We start from the raw sequence: 17455 nt of genomic DNA on the forward strand, positions 1-17455 counted from the left end.
GTGGCTCCTACAATAACTCTGGTAGTGCCAAAATAAATAGACGCACTCCTGCCCAGAGTTGCTTAGGGTTTGAAGACACAAATAATACTATGCAAAAGAAAAATGAATAATGGAGACTGTATATTTTCCCTTTGTCCTGTTTCTTATGCCATCAACTCTACTGTCTGACTCAATGAGGAAAAGTATGCTTGAAAAATATATCTCCACTTCTGAATACTAATTGAATAACACTGAGATTTCAATATTTTAATATCTTGTGAAAAGGTGTTTTCAAAATTCCACAAATTTAGAAATTTTAGTTCTTGACAGAAAAATAACTTAATTTGGGGGATAGTTCTTAAAAAACGAATACTTATTAAATACTATTGTTAAATCTATGTGTAAGTATGGGGAAGAAATGTGGAGGATTGAAATCACTTAGTATCATATTGGAAGACTCCTCCTAACTGCTTGTTATTCACAATTTTAACTTAAAACATTAAATTATATTGCATGTAAACTTTGGGATGAAGTCTCCCCTGGAATTAGTTGAAAAGTTAAGCATTTCAATCAATAGAGGGAGGAATTAGGTCTTGCTAGAGACTCAGATAAATGCTTATATGGGAATGACTGAGTGAGTGAATGAATGAATAAATGAACAAACCTTTTGTGGTTCTTTTCCATCAGATATCTTTTCCTACCCTCATTAAAAAAAATATCATCTGCTAGTATAGCTTCTTCTATCAGATAACAGCATTCACACATATCTTGAAGACCTTTCTTCCTCCACAGTTAGGTGATGTGGTTTGGGCAGACGTGACTCCACCCACATATCCCAGGATGTTCACATGACCCAGGTTCATCATGAGACCCACATACATTTGATAAATACCAGCAACATGTTGCAGGATGTATGGAAGCAGATGTAGAAGGAAAGTGTATAGGTCTTGTCTGTGGGCTGCCATTACTAAGAAGTACTCCAGAAACTGTTCTAGAGCTGTTGAGTGCACTCTTGCCATCTTGGGTTGTGGTGACAAAATCTGTTTTGAAAAGAGTGTAGCACAAAAAAGCTGTGATTCTTGAATGTTCTCTGGAGGTCATTTGAATTCCTAGACATAATAGTTCTTGAAACCACTCATGGATATTGAGTTAATACAATTTTTAATTTTTCTTTCACCAGTTGAGTTGCATTTGCTGTCAATTTGCCAAAAGGATTTGAATTAATGTGTCTTCCCCAGAAAAACTCCAGCATGTTTATTTGAGAGAAGAAGATAAACTAGAATCACAGCAGTGTTTATTAGATATTTTTCTTTGTTTCTACTATCACTTCAATTTTTTTTTGTTATCTTACTTGGTATTCTCATGTAAAGATAATGCTGCATAAATCTCTCTATGCATTATTGTCCACATGAGGAGAACAGAAGAGTGTGTCTGCTGTACTTTAAGTTATTATATTGTCATTGTTAGGACCATGGGTTAAACTGTGTGCTGGTGAAGTCTTTCTCTCATGACCGTGCTTTGACTGAATCCTGTCTCCAGGGAGAGGAAATGTTTCTGTCACTCTCCCTCTTCCTGAGGAAGCATGTCTCCAGCCTTGCAAAGTCATCATGCCTGAAAAAATCGCCACCAGGCTGTGATAACACAACAGATTCCTCCCATGTTGCTAATTATGTGGTCCCCTCCCCCTTAAAGCCACTCACCTCTGCAGTGTCCCCACCACTGAGTGATTGGCTTTTCCTAGAACAAACACATACACCATGTGCTAAAAATGCAAAATCAGGAAAATGTCAGGAAAAAAAATAAAAGAAAAAAGAGAGGTGCCACTTTATGTTCTATTATTTGTAATATGCTAGCTTTTTATTTTTTTACTTCCTACTTTATTTCTCCTTGGTTTGACTCACATATTAAAGGTGATGAAGCACGGAGTGCCTATACTTATCCTGAAATTTGGCCTGTCTGTTCACTAAGTATATAATCTTAAGCAAATAACTAAAACTTGTTATTCTCTGTTATACTAAACTAGAGGCCAGTGTATGAAATTTGTGCACGGGTAGGGCCCCTTGGCCTGGCTGGAGATCAGTGCCGATCAGCTTCCCTGCCTCCCTGCCTCCTTGCCTCCCTGCCTCCTCCTTCCCTGGCTCCCTCAGCACCCCACTGCCACCTCTGGTTGCCCGCCATGTTCCGTGCCACCCCCTGGTGGTCAGCACACATCATAGCAAGCAATTGAATTCCCGTTCTCCCAGTTGAACTCCTGAGGGGACACTTTGCATATTAGCCTTTTATATACATAGACTAGAGGCCCTGTGCATGAAATTTGTGCATGGGAGGGGGGTGACCCTCAGCCCGGCCTGCACCCTCTCCAATCTGGGACCTGTTGGGGGAGATGTGCGACTTCTGGTTTAGGCCCAATCCCTGTGGATATCCAGCAGACGGATATCCCTCTCACAATCCAGGACTGCTGGCTGCTAACCACTCACCTGCCTGCCTGCCTGATTGCACCCAACCACCTCTTCCTGCCAGCCTGATCACCCCCTAACCACTCCCCTACTGGACTGATCATCACCTAACTGCTCCCCTGCCAGCCTGATTGCCCCCTAACTGCTTGCTCCCCCGCACCGGCCTCATCTTGCCCCTAACTGCTTGCTCCCCGCCAGCCTGATCACTCCTAACTGCTTGCTCCCCTGACGGCCTGATTGCCCCTAACCACCTCTGCCTTGGCCCCCGCCACCATGGCTTTGTCTGGAAGGAAGTCGGTCATCCGGAAGATGTCCTGTCAACCCAGTCTAATTAGCATATTACCCTTTTATTAGTATAGATGTTTAAAATTATTAATAATACATATCACATTTATTTAGAACAGTGCCTTATACATAGTAAGCACTCAATGAAGGTCAGTTTCTGTTTAGTGACTGGAAAGTTTATCTGTATCTTCCTCCCGCTTCTTCCACCTAAATTTCCCTTCTCTTTGCCCCAAGCTAGACTAGTCACCTTCTTTCATTATTAGAGTAGGCAGCTCCTTCCAAAATATGATTTGAAGTGTCTCAGAAAGGTTTTCCTTGTACTAAAATAGTTATTCCTTTGCCTCTGCTGACATTCCCCTTAAAATCTTATTCTGTATTTAATGATATATTAAAATATAACAGCTTAGGTCCTTATATACTTTTTAAAATATGTTTTTTATATTTATTTCAGAGAGAGGAAGAGAGAAGGAGAGAGGGATAGAAACATCAATGATGAGAGAGAATTATTGATTGGCTGCCTTTTCACACTTCCTGTTGGGGATCCAACCTGCAACTGGGCATATGCCCTGACAGGGAATCAGACTGTGACCTCCTGGTTCATGGGTCCATGCTCAACCACTGAGCCAAACCAGCTGGCTTTTACATATTTTTAATTCATTTACTGATTTATTGAAAAGATCAGATTCTAGGGGCATGAAGAACAGACAGTGGAAGAAGATAGGCTAAAACTCAGTACTCGGTTTTGTCTCTGATTTCAGAGCTTTAGGATAGATAAGAACAAGGTGTTGAAAGAAGATGAGACTTCCACATAGCCAACCAGGCAGCCAGAGTCAACTAGTGAACAGTAGGTGTCAGAGGTCAAGGTGAGGGCTCCACCGTCTCTTCCTGGGATGCTGCAGTGGGGCACTCAAGGCTGCTGTCCAAGCTGGATGGCATAAAGCAACCTTAGGAAGCTGTCAGAGGTCATTGAGGAGGACAGAAACTGATCTAATTTGAAATCAGAGGAAATTAAGACGGAAGGGAATTGGACATCGCTAATGGAAGATTTGAGATGCCAAAGAGAGGCTGATGAAAAAATGCAGAGATTAGCAAAAGCAGAAAGCCATTATCACCTCCCGAGCTAGAAGTCCAAGGGAATATGTAGTATGCTTGAGCCTGAGAGCGGAGGTCACCTAACAAAAGCTAGAACCTCTGTGGGCCTTTTCTGTCGGGAATCAAAGCACAGTTGTTGCCTGAGACATTGCCTATGAAAGAGTAAAATGGGAGAATTACCCTGGCCTCTCCATGCTTTCTGCCCTCTAACCTCCTGCAAGGTCTCCCATTGGGTGAACCTGGCTGCAAGCTAATGGGTACAGGAGCCTGGAGCACCGAGGCTGCAGGGCTCTTCTCTGTGGTAGACAGAGTGGATCGGGGATGGTGTTAAGAATGACTTAATGAAATGCGCAGAGTACTGAGAGGAAGAAGGAAACCACTTTCCCATGGTCAAATAACAAGATGACACTGAGGAATTTGAACTGTCAATGTCTTCATGTTTGCCATGCATTTCAGGGATTTGGGCTCGGTTTTTAGGTCTGGGTCTACATGTAGAATATTATTCACTTTTGTTTCTCTAAAAGGACAGTCTGTGGAGGTTTTGCATTAGAGACAGCTGTGTTGCTCGTTCAACATGCTAACTCCTGGGCCTCATACCAGGTCTAAATGCATTTCCTTTATTGTGGAACCCACTGGTTTGTCTACTCTTCTCTATGCTGTAACTGAGGTTTGTGTTCATCAAATATTTTGAATTTAAAATTGGGATAGTCACTCCCTGAACGAGCTTTGCTCCACTTCTTTTCCTTCATGGGTGAGGGATGATGCTATCCTTATGAAGTTCTAGTCGACTGGCCTGTTCACTATCAACCCAAAGATTCTGCCCTGGACTTAGGTCGCTGATGTGAAATGTCTCTTGTCCAAAGATTAATGATTTAACTCAAGAGAAGGGCAAAGAATTCTCAAGCATGTTAACAAGTCTCCCATCCCACGAATAGGGTTACATAATTGAAAAGTTAGAAATAGAAACCAGAGGAATTCCTTGGTGCAAGAGGTCAGCAAGATAGACTCCCCAGCTGGACTGCAGAGCATGCTGTTCACTGGCCCCGGGAAGCCATTTAGGGCATTTGAAGCCAGTTGCTTTATATTTCCCGCAGTGTTGCTATAAATGATTCGGTTTTCATTGCTGTCACTGGTGGTGTGTTGACGCATGTGTAATGAACACAGGTCTGAATCCAGATGCTGGGGTTAGCTATTCCTTTGGCGCAAGAGCTAAGACATGCATCCTCTCTGTTTTCTACCTTCCAAATGGGGATAGCTGCTGTACTTCCCTTATACAATAATTGGGAGAATTTCCTATTTTTATTGAATAAGGACTTATTTATTGAGTGCCTTCCATGTATTAGGTCTTATATCAGAATTATAAAGACAGCATTGGTAGCTCCTAAAAGAGAATCTGTGTGTTAAAAGCAATTCACACTTTGAGTTAAAAGCTATTATTTAATATGTTATAGTAAAATGTAGCTTTGTACTTATGGGACATGAAGGACAGATTTAGAAGGTCAATGTCTTAAACTTCAGGACCTTCAGAAGGGAGTCAACAATGCCTGGGGTGCTATAGGCAGGTCCAAATCCTCACTAAGGGAAGGAAGAAGAAAACATAAGAAAAGGATGATTAAAAGGCAGGAAAAAAAACAAAAACAAAACTGGAATGAAAGGCAAAGAGGAACAGTGCTAGTTCCTAATGTCTGCTGCAGCTACCCTTCAAAGGACCCCCCCTGCCAATTAGTTCCATTTTCCGTTTATCAAGTATTTACAACCAGGGATAATACAAATGTGAGCAAAAATCTGTTTTCAAGGAAAAACAAAAACTTGCCTTTCATGTTTTGGAATTCATTTTTTCTTCCTTATAAAGTATTGCCCACATTTTTGTTTTCTTTGTTTTGCTGTGCTTTACTTCTGAAGATAATGGTAACCTTTTTTTTATTCTTTCAGTTTGGGTTGTCATGTTGCATTGTGCTTTAAACACTGCTCATTTTACCTAATGCTTTCTAATTTTAACCCAGTTATCTTTAAGTTTTAGCCGCAGCCGAGTTACCTGGAGGGCTTGCTGAAACACAAATGGCCGAGTCCCACCTCCAGAGTTTCTGATGTTGTTTCTGGTCTGTTTGCCTAGTACCCTTAACAAATGCACAGGTGATGGTGATATTTCTGGTTTGGGGGGCAGGAGCACTGCTTCTCTAACATTTTAATGTTATTGAATATTTTCTCCCATGGGCCTTGATTACCCTGTGTTTGATGGTCCCTCTTCTTCCTATAGAATAAATCCATTGTCGAACATTTTAATAGAATCTGATATGTTAACTTAGTAGTAAGTTTATGGGTTTTGGAGAAGTTCTTATGCAGAAAGTTTACATTCCAAACTATTTAGGAATCCCTCTCAATGACTGGTTCTATCTTCATGTATGCCATGGCAAAGGCCAGGCCTTGCTTAAGTTAACAAGGAAGATGTACTTCCAGGTACCCAGCTTTCAGTTCCAACATGAAAACATAAAAGTGTGGCTTGGACAGGTAAATACATCCTATCTAATAAAAGGGTAATATGCAAATTAACCATCACTCCACTACAAAGATGGCGGAGCCCATAGTGGCCGGGGTGTGACGCTGGCATCGTAGCCCCGGCAACGAGGCCAGCTTCCCAAGCCGGGCTGCAGAGGGAGGGAGAGCCTCTTGGTAGAGGGCACAAGCCAGGGGTGGGAGCAGCTCAGAGCATGCCCTCACCCCAGCAGACAGGACTCAGCAGTGAGGGAGCAGTGGAGAGCTACCAGTGGTGGTGGGTGTGGTGGCCCAGCTGCCAGGAGGCCAGCTTTCAGCTGCTGGAGCCTGCACTGAGGCGATTGGTGGTGTGGGCAACTGCGGGAGCGCTGGGAGACGTGGGACTGCAGCCCAGGAGGCAAGGCTCCGGATGACCTGGCCACCGCCAACCCGGCACTGAAGCCGCCTCCTATGAGATGTAGCCTAGCCTAGGTGTGCGGGAAGCAGGTTCATGGAACCTCTCCCTTTGCGGAGCCCAGAGCCCAGGCTGGCCAGCGCCCCAGAGGAGACCCCCGCCAGGATCAGGAGTCATGGCCGGCCTCCAAACTGTGGGTGGCCATTAGCCCAGGCCAGCCAGCGCCCCAGAGGAGACCCCCGCCAGGATCGGGGGCATGACCAGCCTCCAAACCGCCAGTGACCCTAGCCTAGGCTGGCCAGCACCCCAGAGAAGACCCCTGCCAGGATCGGGGTCGTGGCTGGCCTTCAAACTGTGTCGGCCCCTAGTCCGAGGAGGTCTCCTGGCCGAGGACGCCCAAGTCTGTTCTTGACCTAGGGCCAAGCTCTCCCTGCAAGGGACTCAGAAGCCACCAGAGTATAACTGCCAGTCTCTGGGAGGTGGGAGTGCATCCACTGTCCGCCAAAAAGTAGGACCATCAAACTGTTCAGTCTCAGTGCAGGCACAGGTCCGTGGCTGACGGGGTGGAGGCCAGACCAAAACAAAACAGCAAAAACACCCTGCCCACCTGGGCGGGTGCAGCTGCAGTCCACATGGCCTGGGCAGTGTAGAAAGTGCTACCTTCTCCCGGGTCCTGTGCTGGCACCACTGCCTCGCTCACCCTCAAGCCCACCCTGAGTCCTGACAGGGAAGTGTGTAGAGCATCCTAAAGGAGTTGTACCATTCTGGGTTCTTTGGCCACATCTCACTTTCCATGAGACTGGAAGAACCATGTAAAAGGATTTCGACAAAAGCTTTCCACATCTCTGTTTATTCTTTTGAATCCATAAAACGACCTTAAAAAAAGCATTTGGGCCACCTAAGAGAGAATGCACTTTCTGGCCAGAGCACGCAGGATTCTTTTGCCCAACAGGTTAAAGGAAGCAGAGAGCTGGCACAGTGGAAATGGTTCTGGTGCCCTATGAGGAGACCGGGGAAATGGGGTTGCAGAAATTCCATAAGCCTCTTGCCACCTTCTCCTTTGCAAACCACAGCATCCAGATCCACCAGGACTGGAGGCAACTGGGAGTCACAGCCATGATTTGGGACTCAGTAAGCAAATCTTGGGGTGGGGGGAGGGGCTCTGAAAACATCTGCAATTGATTATAAGACTGGTCTTTATTTAAAAAGAAATAAAAGAACAGCTTTGTTGAGATCTAATTCATATACGTACATGTCACCTAAAGTGTACAATGAACTGATTTTTTAAAGTAAATTCAGAGTGGTACAACCATCACCATGCTCAATTTTTAAATATCTTCATGACCCCATCCCCTCCAAAAAAATTTTCTACCCACTAGAATCACTTTCCTGATCATCTTCCCCAAAATAGATTGCATTTTAAGGGTGGGTAAAGGAAAGTTGAGGGAAGTTATAATACTGCACAAAGGATATTGTAAAATGATAAAGCCCAAAGTGAAGATCATGTGTTTCCTTTAAAAAAAATTTTTTTTTTAAATTTCAGAGAGAAAGGGAGAGAGAGAGAGAGATAGGAACATCAATGATAAGAATCACTGATCAGCTGCTTCCCACAGGCCCCCTACTGGGGATCGAGCCCACAACCCGGGCATGTGCCCCTGACCAGAATCAAACCTGGGACCCTCCAGTCCACAGGCCAATGCTCTCTCCATTAAGCCAAACCGGCCAGGGCCATGTGTTTTCTTTAAGTTCTGCGTGGTTGTAATGGTCCCCAAATCTATACTAATAAAAGGGTAATATGCTAATTAGAGTGGTTGTCTTCTGGACATCCTTCCAGACAAAGCTGCAGCGGCTGCAAGGGCTGAGGCTCAGACAGTCATGGGCATCTGTGAAGGGCTGAGGCTCAGGCCAGCAGTGGCAGCAGCAGCAGGATAATGGGGGCGGTGTCCCCAGAGAAAGGCCAGACTGGGGGCCAAGGCACAGGCAGTTTGGGATGATCAGGCCTGCAGGGGAGGGCAAGGTACGGGCGATCAGGCTGGCAGGGGGGCAAGGTAGGGGTGATCAGGCCAGCAGGCAGAGGGGTTAAAGGCAATTAGGCAGGCAGGCAGTGGGGTTAGGGGCAATCAGGCAGGCAGGCAGGCGAGTGGTTAGGAGCCAGCGGTTCCAGATTGTGAGAGGGATGTCCAACTGCTGGAAGTTGGACATCCCCTGAGGGGTCCCAGATTGGAGAGAGTGCAGACTGGGCTGAGGGGCATCCCCCCCCCCCCAGTGCATGAATTTTGTGCACTGGGCCTCTAGTTCAGTCATAAGAATATTATAAAGAGTCATCTCTATTGTTCAAGAGTGACCCCAATAGAGTAGATATTATTCTTACTTTGGCTCGTCTGTGAAGGTCTGGCAAGAGAAAGAAAATTGGACAGAAGGTCATTGTGTGGGCATTTAAGCAAGTTATGCCACTCTTTAGCTGTGTCACTAGCCAAATACATGATCCTGTTTGTTCAATGAGAAATCGGAAACATTACCATTTCCATGATTCGTGAAGTTACTGGGAGGTTCAAAGGCTGCCACATATGGGAAGTGCACATCGATACACTGACTACTTCTCTGTAGGTATAGGTTTGCTTTCTCTTCCTCCTGTGTCACTCTGGCGTGGGATGGCACTTCCTAAGTCTGAGTTTGGAGGTGAGGATAGATTGCTACATTGAATAGAAAATGCGCTGCTCAGAGGAGCTTTGCAAGATAAGAGCCACTCATATTATAAGGAGAATTTTCCTATAATCCTTAAAGCAGTATCAAAGCTGCTTATTTTCATACATTTGGCTGACAATATTGTGGGTGAGCTGTGAATATCTCAACATCAAGGGAAGCAATCTTTTGATTTTGGTGAAGTAGATTTGGGAAAAGGGAAGAAATAGAATTAGGATTTCTCTACTTCTTTGTAGGGTCTTCTGAAGTAATTTATTCATCAATCTTGGATTAGATGGGCTTGAAGTTACCAAAAGGGAATTTATAAGAGAGTATACTGAGTTACATGCATTCTGGTATTAGAAAGCAATTTTTCAAAACTTTCTATTCAAGTGTAACTCATCTACAGAAAAGTCCATACAGCATAAGTATACAGCTTGATAAACTTTCAAAAACTAAACACACTCATGCAACCAACACTCAGATCAAGAAACATAACCGAAACCTCAGACCTTCTTTATATTCCCCTCCAGTAATTACTATCCCCCACAAAGATAGCCACTGCCCTGACTCCTAGCACCATTGACTACTTTCACCTGTACATTTTTTGTCTGGTTTCACTTACTTAACATGTTTGTGAGGTACACTAATGGCATATCTGTGGTTTGAAATTCATTCATTCTATTGTTCTATAGTAGTTCATTGTATAAATTAACCATGATTTATTTACTGATTCAAATGTCATGGAAATTTTGGCTACTCTTATATGTGGTTTTTATGATTAGTGTTGCTATGAATATTCCTGCACAAGTCTGTAGTAAATACATACATGCATCTTGCACTTACAATTGTTTCTTTCAGGTGTGCATCTATTCCTCTTTAGCAAATACTGCCAAACAGTTTTTCAAAATGGTTGTACCATTTACATGTCAAACAGCAGTGTATGATAGTTCCCATTCCTCCATATACTTGCCAAACCCTAATTTTGATTGTGGTATTATTTTAGACATTTTGGTGTGTGTGTGTGTGTGTGTGTGTGTGTGTGTGTGTGTGTGTGTGTGTAAACCATCACTACCACCACCACAACACCACAACATTAAAATTAGTATGGAATCCCCCCACCTCCAGCCCAGTACTAGTGTTTCATTGTGCACTAAATAAACTATCCAATTATGGGAGTCATCTCCACATGATGACTAGCTTAACTTATGGAGAAAGGACTTGAATCAGTTTAGATTAATACCAAGAACAATTGCTTTTGGGTGAAGATTTAGTATTTTAGTACAGGAAATATTCTACATTTGTTATTGCTACATATCATAAAATTCTTTCTCAGGGCAGTCTCAACCTGGAAATTCTTCTTTACCCACCAAGACCATAGGGATACATTTATCCACAGTCAGAATGAAAAATATGTGCATGCATTTTAGAGAGAGAAAGACCCTGAGGCTCAGAGGCCACAGAAGAGACACACACTCAAGAACAATATCTGAGAGTTGCTTCCAGACATTGGCATTTTACAACCTCCCTCAGATGAGTCTGATATGTAACCAAGATTGAGAACCCCTGTTATAGACAGACACGTAGACCAGGGTGTTTCAAGTAATAATTGCAATGAAGATTTTGGAGCTCAGAGTAGATAGAAAATTTATTCCTAGTTGACTATGGTAAAAGCATTATCTCCTTCAAGGGATTTGAAGGGGACCAAAAGTTTTGCTTTTGGGGATATTGATTTTAAGTTGGTTATTAAGAAACAAAAACCCTAGCTGGCTTGGCTCAGTGGATAGAGTGTTGGACTGCAGACTGGAAGGTCCCTGGTTTGATTCCGGTCAAGGGCACATGCTCGGCTTGCGGGCTCGATCTCCAGTAGGGGGCGTTTAGGAGGCAGCTGATCAATGATTCTCTCTCATCATTGATGTTTCTCTCTCTCTCTCCCTCTCCCTTCCTCTCTGAAATCAATAAAAATATATTTAAAAAAAGAAATAAAAGACTCAGAAAGAATTTTTGACTCTCCCCTCTTCCTCCTTTCCTGCCCAAGAAGTTCAGATAGAAAAAGGCTTCTGCAGAAAGGAATCTTAGGATATTCACCTTAGTCAAATTTGAATTGAGTATGATGGATGAGAGGGTATCAAACAGGGACCCATTTACTATGCTAGATTACCCCCAGTGTCTCATTGTTTCTAGGTTGCCTAGTAAAAATTTACCTGCTGTGTATGTCCCACTCTCTCAACTACCTGTGAATTGTCCATTCTCACTTTTGAAATCTCAGACCTGTACCCTCTTTCCTTCTTTGTCCAAAATGTCATATATTCTTTTAAAAATATATTTTTATTTATTTCAGAGAGGAAGGGAAAGGGAAAGAGAGATAGAGACATCAATGATAAGAGAGAATCACTGATCAGCTGCTTCCTGCTAGCCCCACACTGGGGATTGGGCCCACAACCCAGGCATGTGCCCTGACCAGGGATCCAACCGTGGCCTCCTGGTTCATAGGTCGACAGTTAACCACTGAGTCATGCCAGCTGGGCAAAATATCATATATTCTTAATGTTGCCTCACTACTTTTGGAATTTTCATGCATGTGAATTGCCTGTGTGCATGTATTAATTTTATTTTTTCCTGTTAATGTCTGCTAATTTGATTATTAGCCCAGCTAGAAGAATTAAGAAAGTAGAGGGAAAAGCTTTATTTTTTTAATCCCCATAGATTTTTTCCTGAGAAGTTTCTCTATGTCTCTAAATATAGATGGAATCACATCGGCTTTGAAATATCCTCTCATCTAGCACCTTGGCTCCACAGACAAGAAAAACAAAAGCCCATAGAGGCTTATTCACCTTCCCTAGATCATGTGACTAATTAAAACACAGCTAAGTCTGGGTCATGAGGCATCTGTCTTTTCCCTTCTTCAGCATCAACCTATTTTCAAAACACAGACATAAAAGTTTTGGGAGTAACAAGGTGGGTGCTTTAATCTTCCCAATATTCATAAAACTACCCAAAGCTTCTCTTGTTGACCAAATATAGAAGGCAGTTCTTCAGAAGTTTATGAAAAATTCTAGAAAAAAAATTATAGAGAGCTCCTGGAGTGAAACTCAAAGGCTGTCTAATACCATGGTCCCCCAAACTGTCTTTAGATAATTCTACAGATTAAACACCAAGTTTTAAAGGGGTCACTGGAGTTCTTATGTGCTGTTTATTGTTGAAAATTGTTGCCTTTATTCTAATTTAGACACATGGCTTTTTCGGGGACATAAGAAAGTAGATGGTATTATTTGAAGTCTTCATGTGGATTGGATGCCCTCAAAAGTAGTTTCTTCAAAGAGTCTATGGGTATACATTTAGTATCCATACTTAAAGTGGCTAAGTTTTGAAGAAGAAAAAAAGAGAGAAATTAAGGTCTGCACTGCATAGTTATTGCTACTTGTACTATGTAGAATATAGGAGTGTAAATCCTATAGCTGTGGCTCCTACATTGTAATGTGCACCAGAGGCATTTGGAGGGCTTGGGAAAGAGAGACTCTTGGCCTAACACTCAGAGCTTTTTGAATCAGCAGGTCTAGAGTGGTGTGGTAACATGTCTTGTGTTTTCTGTGTTCTGATGCTTTGACATCTGGATTTTTCTGACTCTGGAGGAACCCTCCATCCTGGTTCTGGCTAATTTCTAGAGTTAGCTCACCCATGAGCACATATGCAAATGACTCAGTCCAAAACCCAATCCTCATCCCTTTATTTATCAAGCTTTCACAATCTGGGCTATTATCCCCCTGCCCCAATCACCCCAGGGACAGGGACAGTTCCTGTGCCCCAGAGAGGGCTGGAATTATTTAAATGTGTTAACCCTAAACTGACATCCCCTGCAACTCCTGTTCCTTCCCTCAGAAACCACAATAAAGGCTCTTGACCCCCATCTCCCTGTGTCTTAAAGGACCCTGGAGTACCAATGGTATGGCCTACCACCTTCTCTTAGCATCTGTGAGCATATCAAAGTATCTTTACAATGGCAATGATATCCTGATCTATTGGCCTTACCACACCTAAATAATCATCAAATCTACATCAGAACAAGTGGGATATAAACATTTGCGTTTCTAATGTGTTTTTAGGTGCTGTTCATCTTGGGGACACCCTTTGGGAACCACTTTCCTAAAACATTTGAAAGCTTCCATGTTTATGTCTGTGAGGGATGGAGAGTGAGGGTTCTGTGATGACATACAGAGAATGGATATTTTTGTAGTAGCTGTTTCACCCACTTAATCATCACACTCTGTGCTCATTAACACATTTTGCCATCTGTTTGGGTCCTCAGATGAGAGCTGGTTACTGTTCCTCTGTACTAATACTGTGGACTTAGTTGAGTTACTCTTGGGAGAATTGTAATACAGAAAGGGTTAAAGAGCATTGGTTCTGACACCGAGTCACATCACTTTGGAGATTCACTTCATATCCCTGAACCTCAATTTCCTCTTCTATAACCTCGTGATAATAATAACAACAACAACAACAACGCAACAACAACAACAACAACAACAATAACAATAATACCTCCTCATAGGGTTAATGTTAGGATTAAATGAGTTAAATGCAAGAAAGTGTTTAGTCCAGTCAATGGCATATAGTTAGATTTCAAAATGTAAGTTATTGTTGTTGAAGTTATTTTGGGATAAAACACAGGATTGTAATCAATTTTGTTGTCTTGCCCTTTATAGAATATACTTTTATGGCTGGAGTTTTGAATTAAGAACAATGGTGTATGATCAAAGGAATCTAAAAATAAGATTCCACTCCATTTGTTGTTCCACAAAGCAGAAAACCAGAATCCCCGGATGAAACTCCCTGACATTGTTCTCTACGTGATAAAACTACAACTGATACGATCTTATCCCAGGATTTTATGACAGAAGAAAGCCATTGCTTTTCAGGATATGCTTCAGTCCTGTTGGCAAGGCAATGGTGCAATGATGTATGGTGTGATTTCTCCACGTGTGGCTAAGTGGTCAGAGTAGTGGCTTTTGCAAAAAATAGACCCTTCCAATCCAACACGTCTGCTGTGTCCATTGCTGTTGAGTCATGTTACTTACCATCATAGATAAGCGTTCACTCATAAGCACTTTAAGGTGCCCTGGCAGGAAGGGAAAAATCATGATTTCTTCTTCTGTGTTCATCACCAGCATCAGGGAAGGATATACTCTGATTATAGTGTCCTGTGTATTTGTGAGAACAAAATCATCCTATCTAATAAAGATGAAATATGATAATTAACCATCACTCCGTCACAAAGATGGCTGCACCCACAGCTGAGGCCAAGTTCCCATAAGGAGCCTTAACAAGCAATCAGCAGGGACCTGAGGCTACACCCTCCCCCACCCCCATGGGGCTTGACAGGGGACCTCAGGCAGGCAGGTCTTGACAGGGGATCTCAGGCCTTGCCCCCCACCTGGCACAGCTTGACAGGGGACCTCAAGCCACCTTCCACACCTGGCAGGGCTTGACAGGGGACCTCAAGGTGTGCTTCCCATCCTGGTGCTGGGCTAGGGGACCTCAGGCTGTTCCCCCCACCCCAGTGCCAGGCCAGGGGACCTCAGGCCACACCCCTCACCTGGCAGGGCTTGACAGGGGACTTAAGGCCACACTCCCCACCCTGGCACCAGGCTGGAGGACCTCAGGCCACATCCCCCGCCCCAGCACCAAGCCAGGGGACCTGAGGCTGTGTCCCCCTGCCTGGTGGGGCTTGACAGGAGACCTCAAGGTGCACCCCCAGTGCTGGGTTGGGAGAACTCAGGCCATGCCCCCCGCTCAGGGGGGACCTGAGGCTGCACCCACCTGCCCATGGGGCTTGATAGGGGACCTGAGGCTGCGCACCCCCCCCCCCCCCCGCCTGACGGGGCTTGACGGGGGACCTCAGACCATGTCCCACACCTGGCAGGGCTTGACGGGGGACCTCAAGGCACGCCCCACCACCCCGGTCTGGGCTGGGGGACCTCAGGCCACATCCTCCATCCTGGCGCTGGGCCAGGGGACCTGAGGCTACGTTCCCTGCCCAGCCGGGCCTGGGTCTTACTTGATTTTGAGGCTCATGTGGGTGGGCAGGGTCTTGACTCTGGGTCCCATGGTGTGCCCCAGACTCTTAACAGGAGGAAGGTTTTCATATACATTTTACTAATTTTCTTTCATCTCTGACACTTCTATTATAGAGAAAGGGCAAATAGCAATATTAAATTATTTCCTCTAATTAATCCCCTTTTAATGTGCATGAATTTCGTGCACCGGGCCACTAGTCCTATATAATAAAAGCCTAATATGCTAAATGTCTGACCATTCGACCAGTTGATATGACACACACTGACCACCAGGGGGCAGATGCTCAGACCAGTAGGTTAGCTTGCTGCTGGGGTCTGGCTGATCGGGACTGGGTCAGATGGGCCAGACACACCCTGGAACCCTCCTGTGGTCCCTCCCCAGACCTTATCGTGCAACAGTTGGGTCCCTTAGCCTGGCCTGTGCCCTCTAGCAATCTGGGACCCCTTGAGGGATATCAGAGAGCTGGTTTTGGCCCAATCCCCGCAGGCCAGGATGAGGGACCCCACTGGTGCACGAATCCATGCACTGGGCCTCTAGTAGGAAAGTAAATATTTAAATTCCCAGATGTCCAGCTAATGTCAAGATTAAATTTAGTCATTTTGCATTATGGAGCATCTTTTGCAATAAAACATAAGGCACAACTGATATTCTCTTTAACCTAAAAGCATTGACAATTTTGGCTCAGGAGAGAAGATTATGGATTTTAGTGGGAAAGAAAGGAAGCTGAAGAAGAAGATTTTAATAGCATCAATTAAGTGTATGGAACAAGCTGCTATTGGGAAACTGTAAATTGTGTGGACATTTCTGTACTGAATGGGTTAGAGACAGGAGTATAATCAATGTTCCCCAAAGTTTAAAGCAGTGTTTTAAAAACCGTCTACTAACACACCTGTAAGTCCCAACAAGTATTTTAAAAACTAAGATAGAATAAAAATATCAGAATGCATAGCCCTTTCACTTTTGGTAAGAGTATTTATATAGAGGGGTGTGTGTGTGTGTAGTTTGTAACACATAGCTCATTCTTTCAGTGGGTCATGGCTGAAAAAAAAAGTTGAAGAACATTGCCTTAGGTATTTCTTGAAATAATTTTATTTGAGATGCTGACACAGAGCTAAATAACTTTGGATTCTGTGGCAAGATTCCCTTTCAATCTCTTTTATTTCTTCTGATTAGGTAGTCAATCTCCATTTGTTGCTAACACATCTCCATCTGCTCTCCAACTTATGAATTTCCCTTTAAAAGGAAGAGAAGCAGGCCTCAGGCTCTGAGTCTAGGGCTGATTTTTGTTATGTTCTATTGGAGCTTCTCATATACTTCAGTTTTCCATGTTTCTGCTTCCATGTTGTTCCACAAGACTATTGTTCTCGCCCCCCCCCACCCCCCCGCCCCAGACTTCATTTAAGCAAATAATTATTCTGAAGAAAATGTTAAATGGTTCATCTCTGCAAACAATGTTAAAGAGGTCTGGGACTGGCTGGAGAGTTTGTGAACCAGTGTTCTTGAGTGTTCTTGGCTCTGTCACCCTCCCTAACATCCATGGCTGTGTGGTAGACTTTTCTGTGGCCAGTGCAATGGGAGATATCTTCACGAAGCTGATCAGACTGGGCATTCCCCGGCTGCCCAGATGTTGCAGGTGACAGCTGCATTTCCTCCACAAAAATGAAGAAAACACAGTTGCTGTGTCCCAGGAAGTCTGTGCTGACCTCCCACTGATAATGTCCTACCATTGTGTCAACATTTTCACCAGAGACTATGTCTGGGGTCTTGGTGCTATTCATTTTGTCTTTGACTGGCCACCTCATCTTGTTTATATTTCTTTTTTTTTTCTTAAACCTAAGCATTGTCTTACTGGGAAATAAACCGCCAACTGGATGGGAAAATTAATTGGGGTGATGATACAGACCCCACTGGGGACAGATAACCAAGCTCACATACTCAGGTTCAGTAGCCACTCTGAGAGCTGGCTGTACCTCCTGGCCAGGTCTTGATGGAAAAT

Source organism: Plecotus auritus (assembly GCF_963455305.1).
Source record: "Plecotus auritus genome assembly, chromosome: 8".
Lineage (NCBI taxonomy): Eukaryota > Metazoa > Chordata > Mammalia > Chiroptera > Vespertilionidae > Plecotus > Plecotus auritus.